The sequence below is a fragment of the Neopsephotus bourkii genome, unplaced genomic scaffold (assembly GCF_033783945.1).
Source record: "Neopsephotus bourkii isolate Nb327-2 ecotype Australia unplaced genomic scaffold, CSIRO-AGI_Nbou_v1 NB_1376, whole genome shotgun sequence".
Taxonomy (NCBI): Eukaryota; Metazoa; Chordata; class Aves; order Psittaciformes; family Psittacidae; genus Neopsephotus; species Neopsephotus bourkii.
This window is the reverse complement of record NW_026901855.1, coordinates 4,898,342-4,915,032: the sequence shown is the minus strand read 5'-3', so window position 1 is coordinate 4,915,032 and position 16,691 is coordinate 4,898,342. Positions and strand designations below refer to the sequence as shown.

The 16,691-nt window shown below is 39.2% G+C and overlaps 1 long non-coding RNA gene across 2 annotated transcripts; it reads left to right on the top strand.

The window, feature by feature from the left end:
- Positions 1-205: 205 nt before the first annotated feature.
- On the top strand, positions 206-9,595 carry LOC133219892 (uncharacterized). Of its 2 annotated transcripts, XR_009727559.1 has the most exons (3): positions 206-671; positions 2,353-2,414; positions 8,276-9,595. It is a non-coding gene; the product is annotated as an uncharacterized LOC133219892 (long non-coding RNA). The 2 variants fall into 2 exon arrangements; XR_009727558.1 differs by lacking the exon at positions 8,276-9,595 and having other exon boundaries at positions 2,353-4,394.
- The last annotated feature ends 7,096 nt before the right edge of the window (positions 9,596-16,691 follow it).

Sequence of the window (16,691 nt, the reverse complement as noted above, 5' to 3'; positions counted from 1 at the left end):
AGGTGAAGAGGCGTCTGCAAAAAGGTGCTGCTTGTGAGTGGTGAGATAAAAGACCTGTCTTGCAGTAACCAGCAGTGTTGCTGTTGGCAAGGCAATCCATTGAAAGGCAATGCTGTGCATTTCGTCTGAAGCTTTTCTTTACCCTCCTGCAAGTCACCTGGGAGGAGCCAGGGGGCTTGAAATTACTTTGCATAGAAATGCAGTGGAGCGTGTCTCTCTCGGTAGAGATTTTATTGTTCAGAGGCTACAGGAACCACCATTCAGTGCATCCTGCAGGCAGACTGTCCACTGAGATCAAGATGAAACATTGTATGCTGATGTTTGTACTCTCTATGGATGCATCTGCATATCATATTAACTATGTAATTCTATCTATATGTTTGTACTCACTCTACAAGCCTGTGCCTGTTGAGAAAGATGTTAAAATCTATGGAGTTGGACCAAAAAGACAAAGGTCATCAAACAAGCCAATTACAACTCGAAAACTAAAAACCCTGGACTATTTGTTACAGAACAGTGGGAACCACCTAAATCATGCATCACGAGACAAAGCTCAGCTGATGCCAACCAACCCTCAGTTCTCAGAGCTGACAACACACATTTATTAATATTCTCTGTTTCTCTTTGTTTCTTTACTCACCTCGAACTCCTGTCTAGCAATAGGTTTAAATGTAATTTCATTTTTATCTTTTTAAAAAATAACTTATTTCTCTCTTTTATTTTTATTTGAGGTAATGACCTTAAAGATGTATTTTAGGGAAGGGGGAACTTACGCACAACTTTACCTCATTGAAATGGAAACCTATACTGTCTTTTAATTGTTAATTGTAGTCACGCTGATTTTTGCTATCTTAGATACCTACAACTAGTTTATAGCTAAATTAGTTTGTTTGGAAGTTCAGTTGTTTGCAGCTTTAGAACTGATTAGCTGCAGTTCTGCTATTAGATGAGTCTGTTTCACTCGTGTTCTCAAAAGCCTTCCCAGAGATACAGGAAGGACTTTTAGTGTGAATTCATGTGAATAAGTGTAAAACATGGGAGAATTTTGTACAAATGGGTCTGAGGAATTATTAATTATATTTAAAGAGACACTATCAACTTAAAGTATGCATTAAGTTTAGGTATTTCTAAAAGTAAAATGATTTAATCAAGCCTGGTGAAAAGGCAAGTTTGCAATGCGCTAACCCATTAGAGTTGATAAATGAAAACCTGTAAGGATATGGACTATCCAATTTTTCTCTCAATTTGGGCAGAAACATGAAACAGATAAAAAGGATTAAGTAACAAAAATCAAATAGTTCTTCTAATTTCTTATCCTGCCAGTTGTCAGGAATGTGATATATTAATACTAGCATAGGGAAGAACAGAAAAAACATACATAAATATTTTCATTCTCACAATTTCCTTTTAATATTGTGTATTTCTTCTTGTTTGGCTGTTGGTCAACTCAGCCAATGTACATTTGGAAATGCGTTTTCAAGTGCAGATCTCAAATGACAGGGATTTCTCTCATCTTCACATTCATGCTTCCCTTCCTTTTCATGTTTTCCTCAACACACAGTTAAACATATACACACACTTTCCCCAGTTGGTAATATGTATCAGAGAAAGGTGTACAGAGCAGTCTTCAGACCTTCTAGTGAGCCTCACTTCCCAGAAGGTATGTGTCTGTATGCATGAGTATACGTATGTATGCATTTATGTATGCATATATATAGAATAAATATTTATGTATGTGTATGCATACGCATGCACCACAGTGGTGTCTAAGACCAATAATAACAATGATTCTGTCCTCCCATTCATTAATGTTGCTGTAACTTGTTCAATAAGGAAGATTATTATATATCTGCAGGTTATATAATGGACTGTACAGCTGAAATTTTTAAACCTAATATCAGAGAAACAGTAACATAGTTAAACTACATGCTTTATTTAATCCAGTGTCCTACCTCTGACTGTATCAGATGCTTCAGAGGAAGGTGCAATAATTTCTTCTGGATTTTTCATTAGCTTCAGCCCTTTTTTTTTTGTTCTGTCTAATGTCATTGTTGGTGTCTCATCATCCCTGTGAGAGGCTGATCCTAAGTTTTGAGATCTAAATAGCTCTTGAGGTGGAGAATGCCAAAATAAAAACCCATTATATTTAAGAACAAAAAAACCCCAAATAAAACCAGATTCTGTTTTTTTAGATTTAAATTGACTGCTCTCCAATGTCAGTCTCATCTCTTGCTCTTATATGCTAAACCAGTATAAATAGGAGTGATCTCAATTTTTCTCCTGTAGGTCATGGAAAACTACATATTTTTTGTTTGCTTCTTCAGCCAAACAATAATTCGCATACTTATGCAGGTCTATATTCTTTGCCTGTCTCTGAATTCATTCTGGTTTCACTACACTGTCTTTTTACTCAGGTGAGTAAAGATCTAGGTGCTACTCCAAGTGAAAATATGTATTCATACACCGAGCACAGTATATTTTTTTTTGTTATATCCTATTCACCTCAAAACTTACTAATCTGTAGTAATCTATGCCAACTCCATAGTTTTTGTAAAACTTAAACTAGTAAGTCTTTTTCATACTTTTTTTTTCCCCATCACACAGTTGAAGTTTGAACTGTTTGGAAAATGCTAGCCAAATGTTTAGCACAGCTGTTGAAACATACCTTTAGCTCAGAGGAGTGAGCTGAGTTAATAATTCAGTTAGTTAATATCCCTTTGCATATCTAAAGTATTTTTCAAGTCCATTTTCTCTTTTTGAGTTTCCATTTTTTTTTTCGTGTTATTCATAGTTGTCTGTTCATCACATAGGATAAAGGAATTATAATATTTCCCTCTGCAAATGGGAAATCCACGGTGATTTTCCACAAGAAAAATTACACAATAACTTCATTTCTTTCTTGGCAACATGAATGCCCAAAACGTAAAGATAACTCATTCCAACTGATTATCAAGCAGAAATATATTCTGCAAATCTTTAAATTTCTCCAGAAAATTTATGGTCAAAAGCAGGAAAAGTATTTGAAAGAGAAATGGGTTTTGATGAAATATCTTTATTAAGTGGCTAATAGAAATAAAAGCTGTTCGTTTTCTTTTTTTTGGTTGACAAAATCGAAGTATTTTATAGAAAAGGTTTTAAATTAAACTTCGTACACCATCCTCAGTTAATGATAGAAATAGCCATATGTCAGATACCCCAAGTAACAGTGGGTTGGTTTGAGTCCAGGCAGAAATTTTGGTATCTTGCTAGCATTGTACTTAACTCTTGTCCTAGCCTGTTGTGAGGCTGGATTTGCTTTTGTCTGTTATTCTCACTTTTCAGGGCACTAAAATCATATTACTCGAGGTGCTTCAGTATGACATGCATATTGAGCAATAGCTCACAAAATAGCTGCCTGAAAGCATTCTGGAAGGCCACTGTCATAGAAACCCCAATATTGCGTCTCAACATTAGTATGGGAAACTTCCAGTACTTTTGCATTTTGAGCAAGGTAAAAAGCTATTGTGTGCTGTTATCCTACACTGTTCCGTGCTTAGCATCATTATTTAGCACTGTATAAAATGAATGTAAAACATTTTGTACAGATAACAATGATAACATTTTGCTCTTGCTTGTGTAGACAATGACATAAATTTAAGCCAGCAGGAAAACATGCACTGTCTATTAAAAAGAAAGAAATATATTATAAAATATATTGTTGAACAACTGTCTGAACACTTTGAAAAGAAAAAAAAAAAAAAAGCAGTCATTTTTATGAAGGTGATCTTGGTGGGGAAGCCCACAAAGCTTCTCAAAAAGCTATCAGTGCTATGTGTTCAGGTGTGTGTGGGAAAAGTGGCTTTTCTGTGATGTGGAGTGTAGGTTTCTGTATGTGTGAAAGTGGCTTTTTTGTGGTATGGAGTGTAGGTTTAAGAGTTTTAAAGATTTTCATTCAGTGCTATAACCAAAGCAATAAATGGTATTGGGTAGGGAATATTGGCCAGTTTTGTTCAACTCTACACCAGTCTATGCTGAATCCATATTCAGTGACCTTTGTGCCCAATTTGGAGGCTTTAGAGAAGAGACACTGGGGTAATACAATGAATGCTTGTGTGCTTATGAAGATCGCTAACAAAAGAGTAATTACTCAGTTGGTGTTCAGATGCCCTCACATTGGCATTCTTCTGTGCACCTTAGTGTTTCTATATTTGAAAGAGGGGTCTCTTTGGGGCTGCTAGTAAGATCACTGGGATATAGGTGCCTGTGTGTACTGACTATGTGTGTGTCGTTGTTTAAATGTCAAAAATACACTTTGCAGGAGAGCCAGCAAAACTTTGTTACAATATGGTGCTCCATGAAATGTGCTTTCTAGATTTGTTTTTATTGTATTACAATAAATTGTAAAGGAAAATATACCTCTTCTGTGTCTTCTTATTCTAATATTGATTATTAATATGCAGTGGAATCTTGACATTAGATCAAGGAAACTTAGAGCTGTATTTAATACAATAGTCTATGCCACCCTGAGTAGGTCTTAAGCGATATGAGCAAATCCCATTATAAATGGTGGGACTGAATGTTGGTTAGAGTTTGATCACAGACAAATCAACTTCAGCTAATCTGAAGAAAATTCAAATGCTGAGCAAAATTCAAATGAAAAAAGAGGCTTATAGAAAGTGGAAGAAAAGACAGGCAGCCTGGGAAGAATACAGGGATGTTGTCCGAGAAGCTAGGGATCAGGTTAGGAAAGCTAAGGCCCAGTTAGAATTAAACTTGGCTAGGGATATTAAGGATAACAGGAAGGGATTCTGCAGGTTCATAGCAAATAAAAAAACAGAATAGGGAGAACATAGGTCCCCTCAGGAAGCTCTCAGGAAAACTAGCTACACAGGATTTGGAAAAGGCTGAGGTCCTTAATGACTTTTTTACCTCGGTCTTCATTGGCAAAGGCTCTGAACAGACCACCCAAGTCTTGGAAGGCAGACCCAGGGACTGTGAGAATAAAGACCTAGGGCCCACTGTAGGAGAGGAACTGGTTCGAGACCAGAGGAACTGGTTCGAGACTTGTGAATGTGCACAAGTCCATGGGTCCTGATGAAATCCATCCACGGGTCCTGAAGGAGCTGGCAAATGAAGTTGCTAAGCTGCTGGCCATCATATTTCAAAAATCATGGCAGTCAGATGAAGTTCCCAACAACTGGAAAAAGGGAAATATAACCCCCATTTTCAAGAAGGAGAAAATGGATGACCCAGGGAATTACAGACCAGTCAGTCTCACCTCTGTGCCTGGCAAAATCTTGGAGCAGCTTCCCCTGGAAGGCATGCTAAGGCACATGAAAAACAACAAGGTGCTTGGTGACAGCCAGCATGGCTTCATTAAGGGGAAATCCTGCCTGACCAATTTGGTGGCCTTCTATGATGGGGCTACAGAACTGATGGACAGTGGAAAAGCAGTTGATGTCATCTACCTGGACTTGTGCAAAGCATTCCACACTGTCCCACATGACATCCTTGTCTCTAAATTGGAGAGACATCAATTTGATAGATGGACCACTCGGTGGATAAAGAACTGGCTGGATGGCCACATGCAAATTGTTGTGGTCAATGGCTCAATGTCCAGCTGGAGACCAGTAATGAGCGGTGACCACTCAGGGATCAGTGTTGGAACCAGTCTTGTTCAACATCTTCATTGCTGACATGGACAGTGGGATTGAGTGCGCCGTCAGCAAGTTTGCTGATGACACCAAGCTGTGTGGTTCGGTTGATACGCTGGAGGGAAGGAATGCCATCCAGAGGGACCTTGAGACACCTGTGAGGTGGGCTGATGCCAACCTCATGAAGTTTAACCATGCCAAGTGCAAGGTCCTACACCTGGGTCAGAGCAATCCCAGGCACAGCTACAGGTTGGGCAGAGAAGGGATTCAGAGCAGCCCTGCAGAGAAGGACTTCAGGGTGCTGGTCAGTGAGAACAAATGAACATGATCTGGCAGTATGCGCTTGCAGCCCAGAAAGCCAACCGTATCCTGGGCTGCATCAAAAGGAGCATGACCACCAGGTCGAAGGAGGTGATCCTGCCCCTTTACTCTGCTCTCCTGAGACCTCACTTGGAGTATTGTATGCAGTTCTGGTGTCCTCAACATAAGAAGAACATGGAAATGTTGGAACAAGTCCAGAGGAGGGCCACGAGGATGATCAGGGGACTGGAGCACCTCCCATATGAAGATAGGCTGAGAAAGTTGGGGCTGTTCAGCCTGGAGAAGAGAAGGCTGCATGGAGACCTCATAGCAGCCTTCCAGTATCTGAATTGGACCTATAGGCGTGCTGGGGAGGGACTCTTCATTGAGTACTGTAGTGATAGGACAAGGGGTAATGAGTTCAAACTTAAACAGTGGAAGTTTAGATAGGATATAAGGAGGAAATCCTTTCCTGTGAGGGTGGTGAGGAATTGGAATGGGTTGCCCAGGGAAGCTGTGAATGCTCCATACCTGGCAGTGTTGAAGGCCAGGTTGGATGAGGCCTTGGGTGATATGGTTTAGTGTGAGGTGTCCCTGCCCATGGCAGGGGGGTTGGAACTTGATGATTTTAAGGTCCTTTCGAACCCTAACTATTCTATGATTCTATTATTCTGTGAATATGATTTCCATAATCTGATATATAACTTGACTCACTGTATATGCCTGTGTACTTCTAATGTTCATGTTAGTGAATCCACTGGCTTAAATGTGTCTTACAGAGGTAATGTGAAGTGGAAACACAGTGAGTGAACATCCAGTTCAAATCCACCTTATTCTGTATGCCTGCCTCACAGGTAGTCTGTTTAATGTGAAAGTCTGTGCATGTATTTCTGAGGACATGCCAACAACACAGTGCATACAGGGTCTGCATCCTCTAAAGAGCATGTTCTGGCTGTACCTGCAATGTGCTTGTTGGAGCACATGCATCAAACAGACACATGTGGGCTGCAGTATGGATATGGTATTTTCTGTCCAGAATTCCATGTGTAAATATTTCTTGTAGAAATATGTGAATAACTTGCTTCACTTTCTTTCTTCTTCCACACCAGTGTCAAGATGCCATGTCCTAGCTGTTCCTCTGCTTCCCTTGGCCACACCAAATTAAGTATTAATAAGATATTCTAATCAAGGATCCAAAGACAGCAGATTTCCTAGTCCACATAAAACATTCTTCCTTACTCAGTGGGTTGGATGGGAAGGAAGACAGGTCTCAAACACCTGGAGTTTCCAGGGCTGTTGAACAAAGGGACAGATGAGCTCCCAGGACCAGCACACCCCCATTCCCGCACACATACATGACCTGAAAGTTAAAATGATTAAACTGTAAAAGATGTTTCAGAAGAAACTCATCTGACATTCCCTTCTCATAAGGATAAAGGTATATCCAAAGAAAGTCTTAAGTTTAAGCAATAATGCTTAAACAACAATATTTTAGTGATTAACCAATAGTACTCACAAGTCTGGTTAGTAAGCTGGCATTAAACAGTTGAATTTCAGTGTGATGCAAACAACTGAATTATTTTTATTGTTAAGGTTTGCTGCAAAAGAGTTTGGCTGAACCTCTAAACAACTTTTATATTTAATTTAAGGGCTTGAATTTACCATGTGAAGACACCTGGAACTTAGGCACTTGGTGAATCAGATTTAAGTTAAGCATCTGGCACCAGTTTGACTCTGGAGCTAGTGCTCTTACCTGTAAGACCAAACCCTGTCTGTGTAGCTTCAACCATGAGGAACCCAAAATTAAAGGCTGTCTGGCAGGTGGTTTTCTCAGTGCTATAGTGCTAGAACAGTTTCTGTGTATGTCAGGTAGACCAAATAATATTTTCCATATAGTGAAGCTGTGTGATTGACCTTTGTATTTCTCAAGTAAAAAGGTGGTATAACATTATGACTATTGACTAAACCCAAAATTTTCTCAAGCAAAGAGCATTAACTTCTTGATGTCCTTATTCCTAGGACATCTTATTTACATTTACATTACACCTTATTGTAAATAAAGCCAGGTAAGTGTCTGGTAACCCAAACTCAAGGAAAACAAGAAGTATAACTGAAGACTGGTTCAATTCTACATGCTTAACATATTATGCAAACTGGCACACTTTCAGTTGGCTTTCCTTTTTCTGTTTGCAGAGAGGGGGGTGTATTTTTTTTTTAACTGGGAAGATAAAACTGTAAGCACAGGACTAGTATTTAGAAAAAAGGTAATTAAAAATCAGAAAACAGATGTGCTCTATCTGCAGCACTTGTCAGAACTTCTCTTGCTTTGTTCTTGACTATAGACCCTTGGAGCTTGTGTTGTTCTGCAGTATAAGAAAGCGGTGTGTGTCAGAGAAGATCAAAGAAGAGAGTGAGCCTTGGAATCAGCAGTGGAAGAGTAGAATATGTACCAAGTTAGTCTTTTCTTCAGCTCAAGTTGTTGGATGTCTTATTCCTGCAGGCTTATTTATGAGTCCTTGGAGTGTCTCCTTAAAAAACAAAATGTAATTGCCTTCAAATTGACTTCTTGGGCAGCTCTCCAAGTTTTCTTCAAAAGATCAGACCTTTGAGCATACAGACACACATGAAACAATAGCTAAACTTGCCCTAGGTAGGATAATAATTACAAAACATATTAGACCTCATATGCCTTTAGAGCCTATCTCACATGGAAGAAGTTTGGGAAAAAAGCTAAAGAATGGTTTTGACTGTTTCAGCAATGCATTAAAAATTTTTGTTCAGCTTTTTCTGAATCATTGGTTGATATCAGTGAGAGGATAAGAGCACTCAGCTGACCACTGGTTGACTCTTCTTCATGTTGTCCCAACAATTCTGCAGTTACAGGTCCACCCCTCCCCTCTAGATGTCCTGTTGCAAACTGGCACAAACGATTGTCCCTTGCAATACATTTTCTAGGGCTTTCTCCATTCCCATTTTAAGTGGCAACACTTGACTGCTTTATAATACTATTTACAAGTTTTGTTACCTTCATATGAAAGTTTCTGTTTTTTTTTTTTTTTCTGACAGGATAAAGCTTTATTTCCCTTTTCTGAATTTTCTGAGACACCCAATCTCCCTTGTTACTAACTGAAAATCATGCAAACAAACCACATACATTTATCCAGGCTGTCATCCAGCCCAATTCTCCCAAGTTTCCTGTTTCTCAGCCCTTTGCTTTAAAACTTAGACCACACTGCCTAGTCCAAAATCTATTTAAAATATCAGTTATGTATAAATAAGGTTTAGAGCAGTCATAGGACTTTTAAAATCCCAGGTATGAAAATCAGTAGTCAATATTCTGTCTTTGTGTTTTGCAAATCCAGGAGCCATTTGCAAATATCATCCAGGTTTTCCTCATCCAAATTTTGTTTGGGATACAAACAAGCATGCACTTTGTGCTAGCCTATCCTCTGTTTAAAGTAAGAAAATCCCAGATGTGTTAAAGTTGCTACTGTAAGTTTTTGGAGGAAAATGGTAATTCAGACAGAATACTGTATGGCAAATACTCGCTGAATATCTTCTTATGCTCTGGAAGTTACTTGTAGGGTGTTGGTTGATACTGTTGACATTTACAATAAATACTCAGTTTTTCTGCCTTATTCCCATGAAAGATGAGAATTTTTCCTTTTCACCACTACTTCAATATTACTCAGGAGAGCAAGTAAAGCACACACGCTCCTTTGGGTGACTTTGTTATTTAAAAATAAATCTGTTTCTTGCAACACTCGATACTTTCTGTTTCAGTACTAATTCTTCCAGGTCTGCCACTATTCCTGGACAATTCATTGTGCATTTATGTCTTTCAGGATCTCTACCTTTCATGCAACAAGCACATGTAGTCCTTGTTGTTTAAGCAGCGTTCAGATCTGTGGGCATTTTTCTGGGAGTTTGGTTTTTCTTTCCAAAAAACTGGGCAGCTGCAGGAAGTCATATGATCAATGGCCCAACAGTTAGAGCAGTGCTCTCTGGACTGGTATTGCACTAGAGATCCTCTAATACAAGTCTGGAAGTGGCTGCTGCCTGGCAGGCCTTGATGACCCTGGACACTGCTGAATTTCTGTGAAGCTTGCACAAGAGTAGTGGTATTTCCCCACTCTCTTTCAAAATATTAGTTTGCACAAGTCCCTTGCATTTGATCATCTCTTGCCAGGCTGGGAATTCAGTTCTACTTATTACAAGTTCAGTCCTGGCTGGGCTTTCACATGACATTTGGGCACAGGCCAGCTCTCACTGCATTTCTGCAGCAGGTGGTTGGAGGACAACTGCTGATACGCTGTTTCTCAGTGTTGTTTTGATAACGCTGTGCTGAGTGCTGCCTGGGTGTCACGCTCATGGCTGAGCTGTACGTGGAGGAAGGGTCAGAGAAAGTGGAACTGGCATAATCCTGACCCAAACCTGGGTAAATAGTGCATCAGAAAGCATTGCCAACCTAGAGAAGACCTACTGAGTATGTAGTCCATGGCATAAAACCAACCAGTACTATCAACACCTGTGGTCACGTACAGTGACCGAAGTACTGCTGTTTGCCTTGCGGGTCCTCTATTTGTAAGGACTACATATTTTGTTATTTTTAACTGACTCCTGTGAAACTGCCTGACAATGTTTCTTTTTTCTTTAATTTTCTTTTTTCTTTCTTTCTTTCTTTTTTTTTTTTGTGTTTTTTTTTTTTTTTTAATTCTGGGCATAACATTTTCAAATGTTACCTTCCTTTACTCCTCCCCATCACACATGCAACCCCATACATCCAAAGAAACCTCATATGTTGAAGGGCTGATTTTCTCAAGAGTTCTGCTCCCATACAGGTAAATTAAAAAATGATCAGATTCCCAGAAGAGCCTGCCTCACCAGTTTTGTTAACAGGAAGTAAATGGGAGTGAGATTCTGCCATTGGAGTTTTGGGGGCTTTCTGAGCATGCAAAATTTGAGAGCTTTGCTTATTGCTCCATCAAACAGACACTAAGCCACAATCAAAATTATTGGTAAATCATATAGGAAGAACCTGGACTTCAGGTGACAGGCATTAAAGAAAATTCCTTAGACTTATTCTTGTCTTCCTTACTATGGGCTAATACTATGTCTTTGAATGGAAACAGGCTCTGTGTCCCTTTCCTGGTTTATGTTCTGCCAGAGCTATCTTGAGTTTCTCCTAATCTTCAGCCCAGAAAATGTGGAAATCTCATCAGACGTGTTAAATCCATTCTTTCCTGTGTGGTTGTCTTTCAGTGAATGCCCCTGTGTTTGAACTGTCTCCATGGCAACTGAATGCCTTGTTCAGGGTAGAAAAGTGTTGTTGGTTTGTTTTTTGGTTTTTGCTTTTTTTTTGTTTTTTACTGAAGAGATAAGGTGAAGCTTACACCTAACCAATAAAAAGTAACTTGTCTGTAGTAACCAGGACCTGATCTGACCACCTTCAGCTGGTTTTGGCGAGTAGAAAGACATGTGAACAAATGAGACATCCTCAGGTGCTAGTGCTATAAGGTTATTTTTGTTTGACCGGACAAAGCTGTGCAGTTCCTTGCGGAGGGACACGCACTTCTTGTTACTAGTCAACTTTGTATTTAAGCAGGGAAAAGACCTGACGTTGAATATTGCTGGTGGCTGGGCCAATTATGATTTTTCAAGAGAGAAGAAAAGATTTGAGATAATGTGGGTTTGCACAGCAAAACGTCAACATCATTAGCAAAGTTGAAAATGGAAAACACTAACACATCTTTGTAAATCAAAACTCTAAAACTCCATAAAACCTAACCTAGTCTGTTTGGCACATTGCGAGCATGGAAATAACATGCTCAGTTCACTCAGTGCTCATTTTTTCTCTTGTTTAATAATAGCTTTATTTGAGAGGAAATCCTCCTACCTCCCTTAATATACCAAGTAATTACTAATTGCTAAGTTAAAGCTGAGGCAGGTGCAAATTTACACTGCCCCTGACACAGCAGGCATAAAAGGACTCTGATTCATACAGTAGTGCTTCCATTATGGTTTGGTTGAGGTTTTGGCTGTGGAGCTGTCTCTGTGGAGGCATATAGAAGAGTTGTTTGGGATTTTTGTTTTATATATATATCTTCTTATGTAAAGATTCTGGACACAGTGTAAGGTATGTGCTTTTAGGAAAGGATTGGCCTATCATTTAGGGGGAAGGGGCAGTAGTAAATATCTTTTAAACTTATGGTTTCTTTCAAAATCAGAAAAAGCATATTGCTTATACCAGATCATTTCCAGACAAGTCACACACTGCCTGAGACCAAGAAATTTAAAGAGGGTAGGAACTTTTATCTTTCTTTATATGTGTGCCCCCTAGCATATTTCTGTTGTAATCTGTAGTAGAAGATTTTTTTTTTTCCTAGCCTCTGGCTCTAGTATTTTGCTACTTTCTGTGTTGATGATCCCTTCTGTACTGTAAAGGGAGCTAAAATAGCAGTCTTAAAAAGAACATTTGGCATTCAAGCATAAAGGGACTCAAATATCCCACAACAAAGATGACAGTCACTTATCATTCCTACGTTCCAGATTGCCCTCAGAATTCTTCTGCTTAAAGCTGTGATGGTCAGAGCCTGGGGTGTATCACAGACTTGTTGGCTTTGCCCTCAGGGTTATTGCAACAGTTGTAATGTGCTGTGCAGGGATAATGGGATAGTGGGAAAGGGCTCTCAAGTTTGGTGTATGACTTCTTTGCAGCTGGTACTTAAGTTTGGAAACAGTATCACGTGAGGAGACTCAGTAATATGGCTACAGTTAAATGACAGCTTTACCTCTCACATAATAATTTGTAAGTGGGGTACTCTGAGACATGGTCTGGTTGTTGGGTTTAGAATGTTCCTGAAAGGCCTTCGAAAATATGGGTGACTCTTGCTTTGCATTAGCTAATGTATTCACTGGAAAAACTTTGCCCAGAATCACTCACCAGGGCCTTTTCAAGGTTAAGCAGCGAGTTATTTGTAGTAATTAAATTACATCTCATCTCTTAATTCCTGAGTAATGAGAGAATTGTGCTGCTTTGCAAAATAATTTCCATGCCTTCCCTTTATTCCTCCACACTATTTTCCCACAGACCCCCTTGAAAACTCAAGGGTGGAGACATGCTGTTTTCCAGCCTGGAGTCAAGACCTGCAAAGAGAGAGCTGTGTATTTGATTTCTGTAGGTGCTTTTAGACAGTAGGTGGTTGCTTAGCCTGGAGAGTCAAATAGCTCTGAGCCAAAGTAATTGGTCTCCACGCATAGTTTGTAACTAATTGTAGTACAGAAGCCTGGAGCACTGGATACCTCTTTCTGCTACTGTTACTCAGACAAGTAGGATATGTTTGAGACATGCCAGCTTCTGAACCAGAAGAGTCTATGTGATAAATATGCTATAGCAGGCTAGAACATGCAAAGACATTCCCGCCTTTCCCTTACAGGAGGAGCAGCAGATTTACAGAGCAGGAAATTCTTATAGTACTACACATCTCTAATAGAGAAATGTTTTTCTGTAATAGAAAAGTATTTCTCTGTTGCCCAAGAGGAGTAAAAGAAAACAGAGGGTAAAGACATGTTCAGATTTGTGTGTTCAAATTGAGGCTTCTGCCTTTTCTTTAACTGGCCAAAATCTGTGATCTGCCATTTGTAGAGTCTCAGCATCAGTTCATTAATGTATGTTTTCCTGAGAGAAACAAAGTAGGAAATGCACAGCCGAGAATTCATCACAGTTGTTCCACCTGATTTGGGAAGTCCTAGGCTGTGGGTTTTACAACTCAAGTACAGCTCTGGGAAAAGACCCACCTTTAAGAGTGTCTTGTGTTGGGTTTCATTTATGAAAGAAGATTCTAAATCTGGTTTAGCTTAGGAATGCTGAAGTGGAAAGATATAACAGTCTAAAAAACTGTGTGATATAAATACCAAGGAGAGGGGGAAAAGGGGAAAGAAAATATTTAGGATGGTAGGCAGGATAAATATAAGCAAAGGAAAACTGAAATGGGACATCATATGAAAAATCCTGGAATTAAAATGTGTTCAGATGAGTTGCAATATACTTGTATAATTTAGCTCTTTAAGACACTCAACATTAGATTAGAAATACACCAGATAAGTAACTATATATCTGTAGGTTCCATCAGTAAAATCTATTTAATGAATCTGCCTACACTCTTGGTGTTTGTTCCCCTCTTCTCTGTTGCCTTTTAAAGTTTTTCTCACTGCAGCAGCAGAAAGGGGGCTAGGGAGAAAACCAGCCGAGGCAGGGAAGTGGTCTGCAAGGCCTATGTACATGTTCTGAATGCAAACTCAGGAGACCAGTCCTCTTTCTTTAGCATATCACTGTGAGTACATTTGCACGTAAATAGGTAGGATTTCCTGGAAACAAATCCTTACAAAACCTTTTGATCACCCTCTCTGCTAAAACAATATTTCCACATATCCTTATAGCTGTCTGAACCTAAACTAGTTTTTCAGATCCCTGAACCTACCTGACCCTGAATGAAAGTGGCATCACTTCTCCCTCTGTCATGTAGGAAGCAGTCATACATCATTATATTCCAAAGCTAAAAATCCCACGTGGTTTTCCTATGTGTCTACTAAATCATTTGCATCTTTTATAGTGGCAGGCATTGGACTTCCCTGCACTGTATCTAGTGGGGGCAATAGAACTAAAGTTCCTCAAATACCAGTGTGGTGTTTAATTTTATTTTTTCAGTTGTCCTCAAATACTGGCTTTAAACACAGGGCAGAAGGTAAATTTGGGTCCTTTCCAGCTTTGGATTGCCAGCAGGTTTGCTAGACTTGAGTAATTCATTTTTTATTTTTTTATTTTTAAATTTAAATTACTAAAGCTGGCAGGCAGGTTTTGGGCATTACCGGGAGTTTGTATAATACTTCTATTCCCTTACACACTGACAGTTGCTAACAGCACGTGTAGCAAATCCTATGTGGCCTAGCTTATGGAAGCTGCAGGCTGAATTAGTTTAAAAGGACTTGAGACACACTGCCCAAATGTGAGACTTTTTTTAGATGCTAAGTCATCCAGCAGTTTAAAACTAGAAATGGGTCCGGAAGAACATCCCTGAACTTGAGAAGAAATATGGATACAAACTTTGAAACTAATATTTTTCTCTACTGGAAAAGAACCCCCTAATTTTCTATCTACCCCATTCCTCCTTTCCCTAACAAAGCAGTATTTTTCTGATCATGTGAACTTTATTTACTGACTACCAAGTAATTACATGGTGAGTAATTGGATGGCTTTGCAGGACTGGAAATGGAATACTTCTCAACCTGTAGGTGAGTCAGCTCTGTGCTACCCCAGCAGTGAGCACAGATTGGTCTGAAGTGTCTGCTGTGTGCCACGTGGCAAGATTCAGCTCAGTGGAGTCAGGTGTGTGCATTGCATGTACCCACTAGCTCTATTGGCAGCCTTGGGAAAAGAGCAAGGACAAAATGGATCTCAGGGGAATGTTCCTCTAGCTCTTACATTACAGTATGGACTGTATCTATGGCTATCTGGAGAACATACAAGTGTCTGTAATCCAAATCTCAATTTGTTCATGTTGAGTACCTGCTGAGCTCTGCTATCTTTCACTGTCACTAGATGAAAATTAAATATTTGAATTAGCTTCAGGGTTTTAAGTAATTGTCTAAACCACCGCTTGAAAAGGAAATATGATCTTAAAAGAAAACCTTGTAGTACAGAAACTGCCAGAAGGAATCACTACATGGCACTGCTTTAGTTGAAGGAGGGGATGACACTGGATCTTTTCTTTCTGACCCAGCAGCAGTTGATTAGTTACCCGTATCTGTTGTGATCTGCACCAGGTACCACTAGTATCCTTGTTTCTTTTGCTTAAGAATGAACGGTGAAAATATGCATCCCAGCTGTTAAAATACAAAAACTTACAACATGAGCAAATCTTGTGAAAAGAAGTCCATCGCAGAGTGAGGTTTTATTCACATGGATAAAGGTTTCGGGGTTTTTTTGGCTTTTTTTTTTTTTTTTTTTTTTAATGCCATGGAACTTTTTCCTCCTATAGCTTTTGTAAATCTTCTTCCTCTTGTTGCTTGGAGATTTAAAACAAATAGCTAAACAACCAAGAGTATTTAATGAACTCTGTATTGCCTCACTATTAACTGAGAAAATTTCTAGGTTTCCCACTTCCCAAGTGGCCTAAAATCACAAAAAATAACCTCATCTTTTTATAATCCTATTTCACAACTCATTTTTCACTGCTTCATTCCACCCTAGACTGGATTTTCTTTCTTCTTAGCTCTCATTTTTCCCCTACCACACATGTATCCACTCTTCCTCTCTCACAAACAAGCTTGCTCACACACCCCCACACATCCACTCTCACATGCATCAGAAGCGGTTTACAGCTCAATTTGAAAGATGTTCCTCAACAGAATAAAAAAAAGTTCTCATTGTTTCTGATGTGGAGCACAAGTAACAAAACAATGGAAGCCAGAGTGGGCAGTAAAACCCTTGTGGTCTGCAAGCTCAGTTGTGGGAAATGTGGTGTTAATTTTTCTTATTTTAAAATCCTCTAATGCCTCTCACAGAACTTGAAAGAACATTTTGTTTACTTAAAAAAAATAATAATCTGATGACTTCGTTATATGGGATTTATTTGGGTTCTTTCTGTTTCATAACTAAGAAAGCTTGTAGGAAAACAGGATATTTGTCTCTGAAGAGGTTGTCCGCTAATTATTTCCCACATAAACTTCACGCTGCTGCTTCTTCAGAAACTATCTAAT